The sequence below is a fragment of the Cibotium barometz genome, chromosome 17 (genome assembly GCF_041138505.1).
Source record: "Cibotium barometz isolate CiBa-2024 chromosome 17, ASM4113850v1, whole genome shotgun sequence".
NCBI lineage: Eukaryota > Viridiplantae > Streptophyta > Polypodiopsida > Cyatheales > Cibotiaceae > Cibotium > Cibotium barometz.
The window spans coordinates 8394720-8408785 of NC_141062.1; positions in this window are offsets into that span (position 1 = coordinate 8394720).

A 14066-nucleotide genomic window follows, 5' to 3' on the forward strand; every position below is an offset into this window, starting at 1 on the left:
AGTGTCATATTCTTGCACTTTCTCAACAATCTAATAATTTGCACAACAATCAAGATTTCCACTTCTACAGATTAGGAGTAATTTGGACTCAAATTAGGGCCTTTAAGGATTGCTACACATTCTCTCTACGAAAATGGGCACATGGTGAAATTTTTGCAAATCAACTTAGAAGTGAGCGAACTTTGGATACTTGGAATCTTTTCTTCGAGACCTTTCCAATGATATATAGCATGATGGAAAATTTTCCATATTTAAGAAGTCCCCAAATTTAGTGATGACATGGCATGTTATAGTCCCCAAATTTTGTGATGATGTGGCACGTAACATGCCATGTCATCACCAAATTTGGGGACTTCCTGAATATGCAAAATTACCCATCATGATATATATCATTAGAAAGGTCTCGAAGAGTAGATTCCAAATGTCCAAACTCCGCTCACTTCTGAGTTTATTTATAAAATTTTTTCCATGAGCCCATTTTTGTAAAGAGAGAATGTGTAGCAATCCTTAGAGGGCCCAATTTGACTGCAAATTTTTCCTAATGTGATGCTTCTATCTTAAGTCATATAATTTCTATAATGGATAATTTGTCTCTATGACTAGATGTATTGCAGTAATAGCATGCCAATCCAACCCCTCTTTGGCCAAACCTAGAACCTCCTCTCACATATGCAGATTGATTCGAAGGTCTGGTAGCTATCTGATTGATTGGTGGTGCCACTGCCATTTGTTGCCTCTCGGCTACTCTCTAGAATTCTTATTCCTAGTGTTGTAGTAGCATTTGTTAGTTGTGTGGTTACTCTTATTACAAATGGCACATGGTTGGAATGAAGACATTTGACACTCTTCCTTGTTATGGCCTTGATTGTTACATTTGGTACACCACACGTCTGGTCTCAGTCTAGATCTTGCATATCCTCTGGCAAGCTTGGCTAGGGCGGTCTTTCAGTTCTCCATGAACATCCATTGCCTGCTTCCTACCTCTTTTCTTTTGGGGCTTCTACTCGGCATCCAAATCTAAATGGAACTGAGAGTGCGTTTAGAATTATAAGACTCTTGCTCCTTCTCTTTACCTTTTTAGATCTTTTCTTTTTCTTATTTAGGTCTTTTTTGGTGTGGCTAAGTATCCTCTCTGCCCTCATTGCACATTCTATCACTTGTTTGAATGTAGGGGTTTCTAGATCTGATGACACTATTGTCATTTGAAGCTTTTCACGCAATCCCCTTACAAATGATTAGCTTAATGTGGATGTTGTTGGCTTGTTGATTTGGTCAAGCCTCATCAAGAGCGCTCTGAATTTTGTTGCATAATTTTTGTACGTCTCTTCTTTTGTTACAACCTCTGTACCTTTTTCAACACCTCAGTGCTAGTCTTGTCTCTCCATAACCTATTTAGGATACCCTTCTTCACCTCATCAAATGTCTAGAAGTGGTCCAACCCATACTGTGTGCATACCAGATAGTGGCTTTACTTCCTTAGAGTCATGGCAAAGTACTCTATCTTCTAAGCTGCTGGTGTTTTGGTGGCCAAAAAAGTCATTTCGAATGCGAATATGTGTGAATATGGATCTTTGTCACTTGAACCTCTCTAAACTCTGGGAGTACTTTAGGGCCATTGCACCCAACACCACTACTGTCCCTTTCTTCTTCTTCTTGCCCTCCATTCTGGAGCTCTAAATCTCGATTTTCTTCTCCTTGATTCCATTGAGGTTCTTGTTCTTGTTCTTGATTCTAGTGCTTTGGCATCCTCACAACTTCTTCTATTGTTGCTAATGATTTTTGAAGTCTTCACTTCCACGTCGCTCTCCATGGTTCTGCCCATTCCCATTCTTAAATGGCATTGATTGTCTGCATCGGTGTATCCTTGGTTGAGGACGAGTCTCCTTCCATGCAAGCTCTATATGTATTGATGTCAACAATGATGTGCTTCAACACCTTGATAGTTTCTGCTATTGTTGTTGATGATTTTGCAAGTGTTATCTTCTACGTCCCTATGCATGGTTTTGCCCATTCCCATTCTTAGAAGGCACTAACTATTTGCATCAATATCTCCTTGGTTAAGATGTCTCCTTTCATCTAAGCTCTATATGTACTAATGTTAGTAATGATGTGTCTCTCAAACGTAAGCTCAGGCCACTCCTTACATTGCTTCACTTAGCACTGACCTCCCCCGAGATACTGGATACATCTTGCTACCTTGCAAGCATTCAGCCATGTTAGGGTTGTCCTCATCCGTAGAAATATTTTGGTTCACTTATTTTCTCTAACCAACCAGTTTCTTGCCCTTCTTGATTTCCAAGATTCCAATTTTCACCAATGTCTTTTGTTTCTTGGACTTCCACTTGATAAATGGTTCTCCTCACTATTCATAGGGCTATGTAAATTTTCTCAATTCCTCTAGGCTTCTACAATTCTCATGTCATCCTCTTCAAACGAGAGTGGTAGTCGATTGACCAGGTTTAAGAATGGTCAAAAATCTAGAAAGGACACTATCTGCATGTCCCTAACGTAGGCTTTCTAGAGTACCAATCCCTTGCATAACCACTCCTGATGGTGCTAAAGATTACTCTATTAATCCAGAACCCAGAATGTAGCACATCTAAATGTAGACCAAGTTCTCTTTCCACACGATCCCATGTGGTTTGTAGATAATGATCCACATGCAAAATTAGGCCTCTCAGTTCTACTGCATAAGATAAGCTCAAGAATCTTTTATCGCAGACTCTCATGCGAACTCAAAACTTGTGGAAGCATAGAATTTTGATCCTCATTATTCATCTCTTGGCCTCACAATCTTGATTCCTCCACCAGACTTCTTGACCACATCCACCACTAGCTTTCTACTCCGGCCATTGTTTTCTACTTTTCCCCATCTTTCCCAAGAGTGCCACTTTCCTGGTGCTCCATCCCCAACAAGATCGCCAAAAGTGTCGCTGATCAAGACTTGACACTTCAGTGGTTTAAGACCACCTAGTCGGCTCTGCAGAGCAATGACTATCACTACTTTGCCCAATGTGATAGGCATGCAAAATGCAGCTATGCATGGTCTATCATCAAGGAGGAAGGTAACGCCATGCATAGATCTAAAGACGAACAAAGACATGCAAGATGCATGATGCTATGTATGCACTTGAATGGACAAAAATAGAAAGGAAAAGATAATCGTACTTACACACCAAGCTTTTACAACGAGATGATGTAGAGATAGCTCAGAACAATAGATGATACTCTCCTTGCTTCATTCATATCTTTGCCAAAAACATGCTCTCTTCGGAGTCATACCCAAAAGTCTTATCTTAGAAAATTCCTCTAAAGGTCTCATAAGTCTCTCATCTTATTAGTTACATTTAGACCCTTTGTATCAAGAGTGTCCCCACTCTTCCTCTTCTGGGTGTCCCATTGAGTAGAAGTTGTTACAACAAGATAGTCATGTTCATGATGGCTAAAGTGAATGTTTTAGAATTCCCTTTGGTAGTGAACTAAGGGTTGCCAACACATGCACATAGGCACATAGAGCAGATTAGGCTGGTAGTGTCTCAGCTAACGGATTTTTATTATTATAGCTAGAGCAACAAGAATCATCCAAGAGTTTCTTTATCAAGTACAAAGGCTGAGGGGTGTTGCTATGGTGGTGATATGTGAGTCGCTTGATTATAGAAGCTACTTACAGATATGGGTGAGCCCATGGATAGTTATCATTTATTTTAATAACATGAGTGGCATATAATGGGCAAATAACCTAGTGTATCATGTTAAGATGAGTGTATCATGCTAGGACAAAGCACATTAAGGTGTATTATAATTTTGTGAGGAGGAAGATTCTTACAAGTGACGTGGATTTTATTAATGTCAACGTAGAGGATTAAGTGGTTGATATTTTCGTAAAGGCATTGGATACAGAGAAGTAGTGTACAATGGTATGAAGTTGAATTCAAGGGAGAGTGTTGATATATCGAGCTCAGCTAGTGTGGATATGGATGACATGCCAAGATGACAACTCCACACTTATGCCACTACCATGGTTGGTGAGATGACACTTTGGTTTACTAGAGTTATGGCATAGTTATAGCGCTAGCTCATATAGTTGGGTTCACTTTTATGTTTTGATAGTAGAGTATCTTCCCTTATAGTATGTACTCTTATTTTTATGTTATGGTTGTAGAGAAGTGAAAAATTCAGCCATCCATCTCTTTCTTGTGTGCTTATCTGTTCTTGTATAAGTGTTTGAAGAAGTTTACTTGTAAAGAGCTCAAGCTCATAACCTCTCCTCCACATTCTTCTTAAAGCACACACGAGAGAGAGATGGATGTCTGAATTTTCTTCTATCTTCCTAGTTCTCTATAACATAACATAAAGTTAAGAGTACATACGATAAGTGAAAGAACTCTACTACAAAAACATACAAAATCCATAGTGTGAACGTGATAATATGGAGCTGACACTATAACTATGCCATAATATGGAGCTGACACTATAATTATGCCATAACTCTAGTAACCAAAGTGGCTATCATACATCCTATAAAACCACTGGTAGCATATCAACCATACTCTCACCAACCATGCCAATGGTATAAGTGCAGAGGTGTCATCCTATCATCACTAGTTGATCTCAATATCTTAACATCACAAAGGAAAGTGGATTATGGGGTGACTAATCACAAAGGACAACTTGGTGAAGTCAAGATGCCTCGTGGTGGTTAGAACTAAACAATAATGGAGAAATCTAAGATTCTAGGATTTACACACTAGGATCAATAAGCTAAGTCAATTTAAAATCTATATAAAGGCATGGCTTGATATTGTAATCATGAGTTCATATAGTTCATGTCATTATTAAAACTCAATTAAAGTCATTTTTTATTTTATAGAGTATATGTACTTAGACTCATATTCATGTAGTGAATACACTTTACACCATATTTAATGAGTGAGGTGTGTTGTCTAGTACCGATTACTGTAGTACAGGTATCCACTTAGATGAGTTAGTATAGGAAAGGTGCCCCAGATGTAGGGGAGGTGGCACAAATCAAGGAGAAATCAGTGGGATTAGATGCTTGGCATCTTGTGGATGTAAAACATATAAATTGAGGCATTGGCCTAATGAGAAATTGCTCTTTTTTGAGTATCCATGCCTACATTAAGCTATTAGATTAATTATACACTAATCTCATCTTAATCACCTCACGCACTAATCATGTTGATCTTTGCATTTGATCCACCATAGCTCATCACATTGCTACAATTTAACTAGGGTGGCCAACCATGTCAACCTTTGTGTATGATCCATTTGTGAGAGAGTTTCTTACCATTGCCACTTGTGAATTTAGGGTTAAGGATAGGAATGCCCAAGTAAGATTCTAGAGGATGCTAAATAAAGTGGTTCAAGAAAATGGGTTTGCAAAACCAGAATTTAGAGGTGGTAACTAGCAAAGGGACCCTCATAATCACCTTTTATGAATCAAGCAAATTATCCACCTTTTGAGTGGTCATGGCAACCACATTACCCACCTTCCTTCTCATCATTAATTGTAATCAACAAGATAAGGTACTTAGGTCCGAGATAACAACTTACATCTTTTTCCCACTGCTACCCACTCAATTAGTGACTCCCTTTTACGATCTCTAGCTAAGGGCTTGTTCCCGCACACACCCATTCACTTGCATATTTCAACACCTCCCCTCAAGTGAATAACTCTAGCACACTTGGACCCTATACCAAGTTTCCCTCTTACTTGGAAGCCCACGACCAGTGCCTCAAGTCCCTAAATCATAGTCCTTGACACTCTATGTGTCCAAGGCTACTACAAGTGCCCATGACCTTGACTAAAGTTCTCACACATACATCTACCACATGGCCTACATTATCGGTGGCTCAGAGGTGGTTTTACTCTATTGGGGCAAGTTACATTGGGTTGTGGGGTTTCTCTCTCAGAAAAGATATCTTGACTCCTCTATCTTAGGAGTCTCCATGAAGTTTATATGCCGATCCTTCTTCATTTGGTTTGCTGTCAGTCTCTAGCCATGTGTCCTGGATTCCCACAGTTGTGGCAAGTGAAGGTCCTTCCTCCTCCCTGCCTCTTCCTCGTCCTCGTCCTTGTGCGAGTCCTCCTCAGGTGTAGAATGCTTTCTCCTCTCCAGTTGTTGGTTCCAATCCTTTCTTCTCTTTGACCTTGTTCTCTTGCTCCTCTAGTAGAGCTCCTTCTATCTCATGTAGCTTCAAATCCGGTACATTCTTTAAGGTTTCCCACAATGTTCTCATACTCTCCCTTGTCCACACTCTTTTAGAAGCAATGCTAGTGCCTCGTCATCTTCTACTTTCTTCCCAATGGCTGCCTTGATGCTTTTGTATTTCTTCAAGTGTGTGGTTAGAGGTTCACTTTCCTTCATGTTAAGTTTGTAGAATTGCATTAGCAGATTTATCTTTGAATTCTTTGCTTAAGTGCCAAATAATTTGTAAAGTTCATCCCATGCATCTTTAGCTTGTTGTATCCCTGCAATGTGGTGAATGATTTCATCATTTAAGCAAGTGCAATGAGCCCTAATGATTTCTCATTTCTATTCTTTCACTCATTCTCCCCACTCTCCATTGGACATTCATATCTTCCCTCAATTAGATCCCATAGATTCTTCCTCATGAGCAAATACATGGTCTTTGTTTGCCATGTATGGAATTGCTCCCCGTTGAACTTAGCTATTTCTTGTGAATTGCTCATGTGATGATGTGATGTGGGTCTTACCTCTTGATCCAATTCAAGATTCGAGGGCAGCGTCTACCCTTTTACAACCTTATTTTAGTGTTAAATGATGATTACAACATATTTACAAACATGAATACACCAAAAATTGCATAAAGCCAAGGGTAATTGATTTGTACTGGATGGTTGGGATATCAAACCAACTTCAAATTGCAATCTAAAGTGATAGAGATCTGTATCAAATACCCAATGGTTAGTTTAAACCATCAATTGCACCAAAATATAGTGATTAAAGCTAATTAATCATTGATTAGTAAACATAATTTCTTATTTTGTGTGCAAAAAATAGTGTACGGGGAGGCCAGATCTGGTGCCTTAGAGTTCAAATGAGCTCAAATCCTTTCAAAGGCATCAATAGCAATCAGTCTGGTAGAGGATCAAGCTCAAAAACAAAAGATTTGACCAAACATTGAATGCGTAATCTCTGTTTTACCAAAGTTGTAGATTTGATGCAGAGCTTGATGTAGCTTTTCCTTGATGAATTTTAAGATTTTGAGGCCACTAGCATGTTCAGAGCATCCAAAAACCTCTTGGGCTAGCTCCATTGCTCCCAATTCCAAGACATGAAGGCAATTTTGCAGTTTTACTCAAAAAAATAGGCGCCAGTGATTTCGCGAATTTCGACTGCTCCTCTCGATGGTTTGACAATCTAAAGTGAGGGGCTCATGCATGGGCTAGATAGCTATGTGTGCCTAAGACCTTTTTGCCTAATGTTGAGACTGGATGAGATCAAGCCCCTCCACCAGCTGGGGGTGCAAAAAGGATAGTTGAAAAATGACTAAGAAAGGGGATTAACTCCTAATCTATAATTAGTAGAGTGATTAGGCTTAAATATTAGTTGATTCCTAAGCTTGGCTCTGATACCAAGTCAAAAATTGCAGCAATGTGATGAGCTATGGTGGATCAAATGCAAGGATCAACATGATTAGCATGTAATTAGGAGGTGATTAAGATGAGATTAGTGCACAATTAATCTAATAGCTTAATGTAGGCATGGATAATAAAAAACCAGCAATTTCTCATTAGGCCAATGCCTCAATTTATAGGTTTTACATCCACAAGATGTCAAGCATCTAATCCCATTGATTTCTCCTTGATTTGTCTTGTGGGGGCAAGTGGGGGCAAGTCGCGCCGTGCAGCCGGCCCACAGGGCATTTTTTAAATTTTTGTGGCCATGGAGAGCTTGAGTCATTGAGAGCTTGATGGCTTTGAGAGCCTTCACAAAATTTTAAAAAAAATCTATGAGCATGCCGCGCGGCGCGACATGCCCACAAGGCGTTATTGTTTTGTGGCCATGGAGAGAGCCATGGAGAGTTTGAGTCATTGAGAGCTTGAGGGCTTTGAAGGCCTTCATAAATTTTTTTTAAAAAAGCCCTGTGGGCAGCTGTGACCTGTCCACAGACAGGGCGTTTTTTTAAATTTTTGTGGCCATGGAGAGAGCCATGGAAATCTTGAGCCATTGAGAGCTTGAGGGCTTTGAGGGCCTTCACAAAATTAAAAAAAACACCCTTTGGGAAGGTTGTGGCCTGCCCACACAGGGTGATTTTTTTAATTTTGTGTGGCCATGGAGAGAGCCATGGAAAGCTCGAGTCAGTGAGAGCCTAAGGGCTTTGAGGATTAACACACTTCGAGCGACCACCAAAACCGAGTAGGAAGTATCTCTCAGGGAGTGCAAAACAATCTGGCAAGTCGAAATCAAAGGGTGAGAATCTGGCAGGTCATAATTAGCAGTGTGAAATCCGTAGGTCAGAATCAGCAAGTTGGAAAATTAGAAGTTTGGAATCCGCTGGTTTGCAGGTCAAAATCCATAGGTTGGAATCAACACTTCAGAATCTACAGGTCAAAATCCGCAGGTCGTCAGAATCAACACTTCGAAATCCATAGGATAAAATGGGTAGTTTAGAATCTATAAGTCAGAATCAAAAGTTTGGAAACTACAGTTCAGAATTAGCATGCTGGAATCCACATGTCAGAATCAGCTGGTTGAACTCTGTTTTGGAAGGAATCAACATGTTGGAATCCATAGTTTGGAATCAGCATTTTACAATGCCTTCCATGGTACCAGTAGGCATAACTAAAAAGCTTTGAATTACGGTCCCCTTGTCATAGGCAACCGGAGTGTGCAGAATTCCTAAGACAGGGGTTTTCTTCTTGTTGATACCTTGAACTTGGATAGCACTCTTGGATAACGGTGGTTTTCCAAGTTGACACCACACTATGATAGCAAATTGTGTTGAGCTCCTGTATCCAATAATGCAATATACAGCACCTCCCGGTAAGGACTTTGTAACTCAATTGAGTATCTTAGAGGTGGGTCAGATTCCAGTGAATCCTCCTCTGCCTCCTCGAAAAATACTTGGGTAATTTCCAAGTTGGCTTCTCATTGGTGCCTAGCATGCTATTGACGTTCTTTGGCTTCAACTCTCGCTTGTATTTTCTTAAGCAAAGCTTGTTCTTTAGCTGCCTTCTTTTGATGGATTGCATATAACTCCTCTCTGCTTAGGGGGTCATAGTATCTTTTGAATTTACTCCCATCAAGGAATCCAATGGTTTCAACTCTGTTGGCGAGAGTCTCCACTCTGATGGTACCTTGCGGGGTAATTTCACATACTCTATACGGTCCCTTACCAGCATATTTGAGCTTCTTCTTTTCGTTTCGCACTCCATACATCAGGACTTTATCCCCAACCTTGATGTCCTTGTCCTTTAGGTGGTGATTAAACCATTTTTTCCTTCTATCCTTCTCCACAAGGGCATTGTACATAGCCAATTGTCTTTCTTCGTTTAGCCGCTCAAGGATATATAGACGCTCTACTAATGGATTACCATCCCAACCCTCTTGAGTAGCAACACGAAGACTAGGAATGACAAATTCCCACGGCATGACCGCTTCTTGGCCATATACCATTTTGAATGGTGTGCAATTAATAGCCACTTTCTACGCAGTACGATAGGTCCATAAAGCTGTTGTAAGCTTTAGATCCCAATCCGTGTGATGAGCTTCAACTGTCTTTGTCAAAACAGAGATTAAAGTCTTGTTGGTACTCTCGGCTTGGCCATTCGGTTACGGATAGTAAGGAGTAGATTTATGATGGGATATCATGAAATTTGTTGTGAGCTCCTTAATCACTTCATTTATAAAATGCGTACCATTGTCGCTCACAAGTTCAAAAGGACAACAGAAGCGTGTGATTATATTTTCAAAGAGGAACTTGGCTGTTATCCTTGCATTTGCCTTACGTGTCGCCTTCGCTTCAGCCCATTTGGTCATATAGTCAGTGGCCACAATAATATAGCGAGATTGTGTGTTTCGGGCTGCTGGGCTAATTGGACCTACAAAGTCTAAACCCTTTTTTCAAATGGTTGGTTTACTTTGATTGGATGTAGGGGCATCTGATCTTTCCTCTGGGGTTTCTTGTATCGTTGGCATTCATCGCAACCCTTCACAAAGAGTGATGCATCTTGGAACATAGTGGGCCACCAATACCTCGATTGTAAGATCTTTCGCACAGTTAAGTCTCCTGAGAAGTGACCACCGGCTACGCCCATATGTGCCTCTTGCAAAATGTATAGAAACTCATCCTCTCGGGCACAACGCCTAAGAACGTCATCCTTTCCTCCTTTATAAAGAGTCCCGGCTATCAGGCAATAGGGTTTGCATTCTTTGATCAGCTTTCGAGCTAGATCTTTACGAAGCTCCTTGGGTGGAAAGCCATTAACCAAAAAGTTAACAATCTTCTCACTCCATTCAGGCATTGTCTCCACCATGAACAGGGAAGTATCAGGTAAGTCATCATCAACTCCCATAGGAGCCTCACCATTAGGTATGCGAGACAAATGATCAAACATAACATGTTTTTTGCCAGGTCTCACAACAACAGTGAAATCAAACTCAAGAAGAATCAATAGCCATCGTGTGATTCTTCCTGTGGAGCATGGTTTGTTTACCAGATACAACAATGCTTGATGATCCACATAGAAAACAAACTTGGTGGCAAGGAGGTAATAACGAAATTTCCTTACTGCATATATCGTTGCCAACCCTTCTCGCTCCGTAGTGGTGTAGTTCATCTCAGCATCGTTCAAATGGCAACTAGCAAAGCTAATGGGGTAGTCTAGTTTGTGTTCCTTAGGTTGAGTTAACACACACCCAATAGCAAAGTTTGATGCATCAATATGCACATGGAAGAGTAAATCCCAGTTAGGCATTCTCAAGATTAGAGCACTCGCGAAGGCCTTCTTTAATAGCTCATAGGCACGGTCACATTCTTCGGTCCAAATAAACTCGATGAGAAGCTTATACAATGGTCGAGCTATCTCGGCGAAGAATAGAATAAACCTTCGATAATAACCAACGTGGCCCATAAAGCGTTGGACTCCTTTATAGTTGGTGGGTGGGGCAATTCCAGAATGACCTTGATTTTACTCTCGTCAGTGGAAATCCCATTTTTGGACACTATATGCCCTAAGATAACTCCGTGTTTAACCCAGAATTGGCATTTGAAAGGATTCAATGAGATGCGATATAATCTACACCTTTCAAATATTTTTCGTAAACACATCAAGTGCTCGTCCCAAGAGGAACGAACACAAAGATCATCTAAGAAAGCTTCATAGAAGTCCCTTAGATATTCCTTAAAGGCCGTGTTTATCAATCGTTGGAATGTTGCAGGTGCATTGGTCAAGCCAAAAGCCATGACGCGAAAGGCAAACACTCCAAACTCCGTGATAAATGCTGTCTTAGCTTGGTCCTCGACTGTAATTGTGATCTGATTGTAACCCGAGTACCCATCTAAAAAGCTATATGCCTCCTTGCCTTCTGCCACTCTTTCAACCACATGTTCAGAATATGGCAAGGGGTAATGATCCCTTCTGGTGGCTGCATTAACCTTTTTGAGATCAACGCACACTCTGAGTTTCCCATTCTTCTTTGGTACGATGACTATCGGAGAAACCCATTCTGAGTGCTTAATAGGGTATATGAATCCACATTTTACAAGCTTTTCAATTTCCTCTTGTACAATCTTTGCGTACTTAGGATTCATTGGGTAGGGACGTTGCTGGACTGGTTTAGCAGTGCTAATCATTGGAATCGTGTGTTGCACCACCGAGGGTGGAACACCCTTCATATCATGATATGTCCAAGCAAATATGTCCTTGAATTCTTTAAGAAGCTTCTTAAGTGCAGCTTCCTCTGACTGGGTGAGGTCTTGAGCAATAAAAACTGGTTTAGACTCCTCATCCGGATCTTCTAAGTCTATCTCCTTAACTACCGCAGGGCCATCGTAGACACCGCTACTCCCATTGGTAGGTGTTCGTTGGGCTTTTGTGTAGACCACTTTACATTCCCCTGTGGTGAATGATTTGAAATGCTCGGGTGCGGGGTGTAAGTCTACTGGTTCTTGTTGTGCCAGGCTTTTTTCTTTCAATTCCGCCTCCTTTTGTTGCTGAGCTAACTCTTGGTTTTGCCGCCTTCTTGCAGTACGACTTAGTTTCGGCTTCTCTTCGATTTCTAATTGGGCGACGTCATGAGGTTGCAGAATACACCACATGACACTTTGGAGGTATTGTCCCCAATTATCCGCTAACTTCCGATGAGCGTCAATAGCTCCTACATAACTAAGCCATTCTGCAGTGGATCTCTCCTTGTTTATTGTGGTTCGCACATTAGCTCGATAGCGTTGGCGCTTATGTCTCGTTTTCTTCTTACCAAGTTTTTGATTTTTGTTTCTATCAGATTCGAACTCACTTGGTCGATCTTCACTTGTGTCCCCCTCACTTTCGGATGAACTGCAGGAGGTCACCGTCCTAGGCCTTGAGCACATTGCTTCCACATTTGGGTGAATATTTGATTCATCCCCCCCATCAGCTCAGAGTCAGTATGTTCTTGAGATTCATACTTAGAGTTACATTGGTCAGAGTCTTCGCTACTGTCAGTTAAGTTTGCCACTTTCTTGCCATCAGGAGTTAAGTGCATAACACCTATCATGTTTATTGGCACTAACGGTGGCATATCTTGCCCCTCAGCAGGTGTTACCCAACTTGTGCCTCTATTTTCCCATGTGTCTATGGTTGCCGCTAGGTGTACCTAGGCCACATCCCGAAAGAAACAATGCTCTAAGCACATTGGCTAAGGTGCTGATCAGGTTAGCAACCGCACTGGTTCAACAAAGACCACATTCTCCTTCTTCTGGAAAAATGATCGCGCCAAACTACCACTTGCCCATGTAGCCCCCGAAAAAATTCACCAAATAGCTGGCTACATATCCCAATGCCATCTGTGAAGAAACAACGTCTTCAGAAGGACCAAGCATTATCAGGCTCAACTATAACCACCGCCCATTTTTGTAACCTTTGACCCAGTACCTGAGTGGTACCTGAGTGCGCGTCGTCCCCCATAGAGAACGTGAACTTCTGCACATGTAAAGCGGGAGCCCTCGCTTACGCTCAAGGCTGAGGAAGATCCATTCGCCAACATGACGTTGACAAACGAGGATCTTGCCCCACATGTGCCTCTTAATCGTCCAGTGCCTATTCCATAGGCGACCAAGCCCAAATCCCACGTTTACATGATGCACACAGTGACACAAAGTCTGATAGAGACTTATGAGGTGCCCATACAAAGTTTTTTGGGGTCTTTTACCTCATACGGCACCCAAATGTCAACCTCCACCCCTGTCAAATAAGGACCAAATTGAACTTCTATATACCTTTGTTGGTCCACCTTATGATCAAGGCCCTGCCCCTGCAAAACCACCTCATCAATGAGACTTGGCCGGTCTCTCAGCCTTCCTTTCCTCCTAAATCCAAATGCCCATTGGAACCATGTTAAAAGGTAATCCAAATTTATGGAATAACCTTTGGGATTGGATGGAACAAAAACTACAAGCTTCTGTGGAGAGGAGGGAGCTAACTCAAATTCCTCAGATGAATCTAAGCCCCAATCATCCTGAACTACTCCATCACCACAGCCCACAACCCAAAGGCGCACCAACAATTCAAGTAAATGCGATGGACCACTACTTTAAAGGTGATGACATAAACGTTGCCCTGTCCATTTACTATAACAGACATGTAGTTAAAAGCATCCTGGATGGAGGTGCTGGTGTAAGAATCCTCACAGGAACATGCTAGGAAAACTAGGGCCATACTAGATTGATCATAAAGCTTGCGGATGGGAATATAACCCCTGGGCACAGCGCATGACCTCAAGGTTAAAGTGTGTGACATGACCTTCCACCTAGTATTTGTGGTCATGTACTTTCGTAACGCTACCTATGATGCCATCCTGGGCAGCAGAGCCTTCATG